General features: G+C 41.7%; 1 pseudogene; it reads right to left on the reverse strand.

Moving 5' to 3' along the window:
• Window positions 1-407: 407 nt before the first annotated feature.
• LOC105481361 (axin interactor, dorsalization-associated protein pseudogene) lies at window positions 408-3,089 on the reverse strand (annotated as a pseudogene).
• Between the last annotated feature and the right edge of the window lie 3,892 nt (window positions 3,090-6,981).

A 6,981-nucleotide genomic window follows, 5' to 3' on the forward strand; every position in this document is an offset into this window, starting at 1 on the left:
CGGGAATGAATGATTGAGTGAATGAATTGTAAGAGTACCTCTTGCACTTAAAGTGAGTGAATGCCTACACAGGTAGTCATGTAGTCATAATAATTCAACTGTTATGCAGAGTGAGGCAATCTGTAAGTATGCTGGTGTTGCAGAGTCCAAACAGTACCCAAATCTGCAATGGCAGCTCCACGTTCTGTGCCACTTAGACCCACTTTGGTTTACCTTGGGTGGTGGAATATTTGCATAATCCAAACAAGCTTTTTTTTTTTTTTCAATTTAAGCTTCTTTAATGTTGATGAAAGGTATTTGTAGTTCATATAAACCATACTTATGTGAAGGATATCAGATGCTTCATATAAATTATCACTTTGATATACATATCTTACGGTTTATGAGAAAAGAGAAAAAATAATACATCGGTTTTGCTACATTTTAATCGTTTTTTTAAGGGATTATTTTTTAGGTCTTGTCAGCAACATCAAACAAAAGGTACTGAGTACTCCACAGGGTACAGAGTGCTGCCAAGCACCTTAGAAAAATTACATGACACGGAGAAAATGCGCTTCTTGCTCCTTGAAGAGCTTACAGTCTAGGGATTTGACAACTCACAGTCTTAGGAACTGAGTGAACAATAAAGTAAGGCAAATTCTTCATCCCCTAGAGCTATTGTGGACTGACTCATTTTAGAATTTGGAATTAATCCAATCAAGATGAGAGACAAGACTAAATTTGGCTGAGAATTCGTTCAGGCTCACATAGTTTTTATTAACATCCGTCTAGTAAACAGAATGGACCTAACAGACAACTGAAAGTAAAGACTAGATCTCTTGAAGTGCAAGGGCTAAAACAACTTAATTGTGGTTACTTATTTTAAAAAGCAAACATACTGAATGGTATGACTAGGGTGATTACACTAGTTTAAAAATAGGCCAGGTACTGACACTGCATTCCCCTCATGCATTGCTCATTTAAAATAGTGAATATTAAAATATGTGGGCTTTACATCTAACCCACAGAAAGCCCACCACAAATGTTCTGTGTATCAAATATCCACCTCATGTGTACTATGAGAGTTTTATTTATGCCCCATTAAGTCAAAAGTAAATAGTCAAATTATAGTAAGCTAATGACCTGCGTATTTTCATATGGATGAATGTCAGTATATCTAAATAGGAAATAAATGGCGATCCTATCTACCTATATAAAAAAAATAGAGTATCTTTCCAGATTTTGCATACTCCTCACTATAAGAAGAGGTATGCGGGTTTTAAGGTTTCACAATCAGTTGTCAGAAAAACAGCAGTTATGCCTGCAGTATCTTGTTAGCATCTGACTCAATTATTTTTAGATTACATGTTTAGAAGACATTGTAAACCCATCTAAAAATTTGTAATTACTTTGAGATGGTTCCAATGTTAACCCTAGAATCATCATCAGAAAGAGTAACAATGTGATGTAGAAGAACAGCTAATCAACATGACTAAAAATATGCTCATTTTCAGAAAAACAATCTGGTCATCTGGAAACAATCACAGCTACAACCTAGGGAACACTCCCATATGGGATACTGATCTGGCCAAGGCACACTTTCTAAGCAGGAAAACTATCAGATCAGGGTGAATTTAGGCCACTTCAGAGGAGCTGCCTATAAACATCCAGACAGACCTTCTTAGGCCGCAGAACTGGTCCAATTCCTCTTAAAGCAGTTTGACACTACCCTACCCACATCAACCCAAAGCTTGAAGTTAAGTCAAAAGAGCATACTGGAGCAAAAGTGAACAGATGTGTAAACTCTAGCACATTCTTATTGCTGTATTAAGTCTGAAGACGAGCACATCCTACCCACAACAGTATTGTTCCAGGAAGCAGGGTAGGAGTAGTGGTAAATTAGAAAATAGACTATTAATTGCACAATTAATAGAAAAGTAAAAACATGTTTCAAAATCTACAATAAACCTGTATCCAAAGGAGTCCTATATGTCAGTGATGTGCTGAACTTTGAATTCTGTGGTACAGCTTTGCATTGGACTCCCTCTGGCCTACTGGTCTGGGTACGGCTTGCTTCCTGCCTGTTGAAGGGTGAATACGCTACACAGAGCTATGATGGTTTCTACTGAGTGGTAAAATTCACAGAAGTTCCAGGTTCATCATGTCAGCATCATTCCTTGTGCAAAGTTTGATGTAGATGAAGATAAAGTGGTTTCTTGGTCAATAATTGTAATTTCTTTCTTTTAAAGTCAGTGGGTTTCTCGTATAGTTCTATTACAATTGGCCCAGGTTTAATTTCATCCATCTCCATGAAAGCAAAACACTTGGTGCTGGTAAACCTTTTTTTAGGCTTGTAGTGTTTGAATTCAAAGAAGATAGCTGCACCTTTGGTTAATTTTTCAACATGCTTCTGGAGCTCAATGTCCACATTAAAATGAACATATGTATCTTCTTTTCTTGAAGCCACAGGGGTATCTTGCACAGGAGTTAAGTCTATGCCATTCAGATCCTTTACACTAACTGTAATATAGGGATCAATGCACTGCCCAGCATCTTTCAAACCAATTTTCTCAATTCTGATAGTGAGTAACGTCATTCCTGGTTCTGATGGCAACCTTGGTAATAAAGTACCGGGAACTCTAGCAGGAAAAGAATCAGGAGACCCTGCTCCAGCACCACCCTCTTCTTCATCTTCTTCAAATTCCAAATTCTCTTCTTCACCAGGTGCCAAAATTCTTCTTAATGGGACAGGCTGAACATCAAATGGGAATTCTTTATTATATGTAAGAATATTCTTTAGGATTGGTTCTAGCTTCTTCAGGTCCTCCAGTTTAAATTCTTCTTGAGACTGTGTGGACTGTAAAGCTGCACTTCGCAATTCCAAGCATGTTGCAATTTTGCCTATGGTTTTCTTTTGTTCTTCTGTGAATTCAGAATTATTGTGTTGAGCTTGGGCCTCTTTTTGGAGATGTCTTGCTAATATCTGATACTCGTCTATCGCTTCCACCAGCTGGCCCCAAGAGTCGAAGTCGGCGCCTCTCCTAAAACTGGCGCCCCAGCGCTGCAGCAGACTCCGGGTCACCTCCGACATGACCGGTCCCCACCCCGTCCCCTCCCGCCCCTACCCCAGCACGGCCGGGTTCTAGGGCGCCATCCTCCCCGGGCCTGGCCCCGACATTAACAGGGCCAGGAGGAACCGCTACGGCCACCACCGCCACCCGCCGAGGAGCCGCCCAAGCCCATTTGCCGCCACAGCCAAACTTCAAACAAGCTTTTCTATAATAGATTCAGTCGTTCCGTTTCTTCATTGATTATCCTGAGACATGCAGATTACCCGTGTCTCTTTATCTTCCTAATCTGTCAACAGTTACACAGAGGTGCCAGCCAATTTCACTTGCACTAAAATAGAATTTAAGGATATTCATAGAAAGTGGGAAATATAAATGTATAAATGCTGTGGGACAAATAGGGCTTTATGTTCTGCAGGGAACATATGTGACTCCTAATGATTTATTTTCTATATACATACATACACACCTAGGTATACGTGTGTGTGTGTGTGTGCATGTGTGTGTGTGCACACACCTAATAGTTTACAAAGCTCTTCCACGTCTATTGGGTCATTTGAGCCTCAGAACTCTCTGAGGCAGACAGGACAAAGATTTATATCTCCATTTGTAAATGAGGAAACTGAGGCTGAGTGAAATTATTTGCGTAAGTTCACACAGAAAATCAGGAGAATTGTTGAGAGGGCTAGATCCCTCATGTCTACTTACTGGGTTGCCTGTAGTAATTACTTACGAATACTTTTTTTTTTTTTTTGACACAGGGTCTCACTGTGTTGCCCAGACTGGAATGCAGTGGTGCGATCTTGGCTCACCACAACCTCTGCCTCTCAGGCTCAAGCGATCACCTGCCTCAGCCTCCCAAGCAGCTGGGATTATAGGCGTGTGCCACTACTGCCCGGCTAGTTTTTATATTTTTAGTAGAGATGGGGTTTCACCATGTTGGCCAGGCTGGTCTCGAACTCCTGACCTCAAATGATCCACTTGCCTTGGCCTCCCAAAGTGCTTGGATTACAGGTATGAACCACCGTGGCTGGCCATTTAGGAATACTTCTGATGAGCTTTTGATGAATACCCAGAAATGCTCCTGGGACCAACTTATAGTTAGTTTTTGGCTAACTGAAAGTCCATTAAAATGATTTTAAACTCAAATAGCATCCTAATCAAAGATGTAAAAACGTGACTTCATCTGAGCTCATTCATTCATTGAAAAAATATTTATTGAACATCTACAATGGCCACTGTTCTTGGTTCCAAAGATACAGTGGCGAATTAGGCAGTCATGTTCCCTTCCTTATGAAGTTTATATGGCCCCGTCATTCACTGAGTTACATAGAAATACTGCCATTGACTCCAATTAAAAAGCCCACACTCTTTCCTCCTTGATTCCTGTAAATAGAAGTAGCTTCCATCTGCTGAAAGGTAAATTACAATCTGATAAGAGCTAAGCAAATCTCCTTGGCAACTGTCCTCCAAGAGGCTCAGAGATCCTGTTTACTTCTATAGTTCCAGGCCTCCATGTCAGAGATTTTAGCTTCCAGCCACATAGATGCAGAGGGCAAGAGGCGGGATTCCACCATTTTAAACTGCCTTGGACTGCAAATGACACATCACTTCAGCTCACATTCCCACTGGTAGGAACTTAGTGTAGCCCTCCAAGAGAGACTGGGAAATGGACTCTTCCTGGTGTGGGTGCTCAGGAAGGGGAAATATGGTGGTGAACATAGCATTGTATTGGCCACATGACCAGTGAAAGCAAGTGAGTCTTCCATCCACTTTCCTTTATGGCCTGGTTTTAGTCGAAGCCCTTTTGCTACATGGTAGGCCCACTCAAGTTATCCCCAAGGCAAATGGAAAGAGTGCTGCAAGGGCATGCTTGGATTGGAACTAGCCTCAAAAGATACTAAGAATGGAGACAGCTATCTTCTTTGGGGCCCACTCAGGGGATGCTGTCTCTTCTCCTGGGTATGTCTGCTTCATCCTGCACATTTGCTTCATTCACCTCTCTACAAATCTGATTTTGTGACAGTTCCACCTTGTACACAGCCTACCGTACTAAATTTATAAGGGCATAAGTCTATTGGCTTAGCTCTCCTTTTCAGACCAGATCATCCAAGCCACTTAGGTTCCTGGCTAAACTACATATGAGCCACCACTGGGCCAAGGGCCCACCCATGATCACATAAGGTACAGCCAGGAGGCTGGGGCACATAATCCACTGACCATTCAACAAGGCTATGGGACAAGTAGTTTCTCTTGAAGCTTCTCCTGCTGTGGCATGGCAAATAATGATTGGCATTTTTAGTATAATGATGTCTTTAGGACAATGGGTCTACCCGACCACAGGGTAGAAAGCTCCTCAATGCCACAGCCATGCAAGGCCAGCAGACTGTCCCTGAGTTAGCCTGTGGAAATATTGTGTATTATCTCACTCAGTCTCTAGTTCATCTTCCTTTTGACATACCTTCCTATACTACTGAGATTGGAAAGCTAGAAACTATATTTCCCCTTCTCTCCTGTAGCTGAAGAAGCAAACTAGACGCACTTGCTTGGAGTTTTGAAGTCAGACGGAAAGTGTAGGCCATCTCTCTTTTCTTTTAGTTGTTTTCTTCTGGCAAGCTAGGTCTTAGAGACATGGGATGTTTTTTGCACTGGTGCCCCATGTCAATTCTCTAGCTTCCTGGATGTTGACAAGCAAGTTGTAGCAGAGACACTAGACAGAGTCTATGTCTTATTACCCAGTCATCATCTTTGTAGGGGCCAAGAGGTAGCTGGGGTAGGAATAGCGGCAGTGACGGCTTCTTAATTCTGTTTTCCTGATTTCTGGATAACAGCAATTGCAATGCATTCTTAAATTTGGTGGTTCAGCCAAACGTGGTGGCTTACGTCTGTAATCCCAGCACTTTGGGAGGCAGAGGCAGGAAGATCTCTTGAGCCCAGGAATTAGAGACCATCCGGGGCAACACAGGAAAACTCCATCTCTACAAAAATGCAAAAATAAAAAAATAGCTAGGCGTCGTCGCATGTACTTGTAGTCCTAGCTACTCAGGAGGCTGAGGTGGGAGAATCGCTTGAGCCTGGGATATCAAGGCTGCAGCAAACCATGATCACACCACTGTACTCCAGCCTGGGCAACAGAATGAGACCCTGTCTCAAGAAAAAAAAAAAATTAGTGGTTCCATCAATGGCCTTGAAGATAGTAGTTCTTCAAGAGGGTCATTCCTGTCATGTTCTAGGAGTCATTTTTTGATGTTCAGCATAGAGCCCACACCTTCATCCCTTCAAATAAGTTCTCAGTATGGATTCTCTGTATTAAATACTTTCTGATTAGTATACCTTGAGTTATTGCAGTATGTTGCCCTGAACCCTGACTGATATACCAACATATGTACTCCCTTAATATGGAGTGCAAAGTAGAGGAGACAAAAACCCAAAAGTCGATTCACAAACCCAGTTTTTCCATGTGAGATTCTGGTAAAAATCTGTAATAGGAAAATTCATCATTCCCACCGCCACCCTCAACCCACTCCCGGTTTAACTCCATAAATGTAAACAGTTTTATTCATTGCCAAAGCAACTTTAAAGTATGCTACAACAAATTTTAAAGTAAATTTTTAAAAGTTGATTTTAGATTCAAGTCAGCAAACAGTGATTGAGTGCCTCTTCTTTGCCAGGCATGGCAGTAGGGGTGGATGATGCAAAGATAAGTAAAAATTGGTCTCTGTTCTCTGAGAGTGTACTGCCTCTGTGCTGAGGAGAATAACTTTAATACAAGGCAACCTGTGATAAATAGCAAAGAAGAGTTCTGGTCAAAATGCAATGAGAACACGGAGGAGGAAGAAAGAGAGAAACTCTGCCTGGGGTGGAACAGAGAATGAGTCCTAGATGAAGTGTCAGCTAAGCTGGGTCTTGAAAGATGAGGGGGATTTTGTCAGGA

Source organism: Macaca nemestrina, chromosome X (assembly GCF_043159975.1).
Source record: "Macaca nemestrina isolate mMacNem1 chromosome X, mMacNem.hap1, whole genome shotgun sequence".
Classification (NCBI taxonomy): Eukaryota; Metazoa; Chordata; class Mammalia; order Primates; family Cercopithecidae; genus Macaca; species Macaca nemestrina.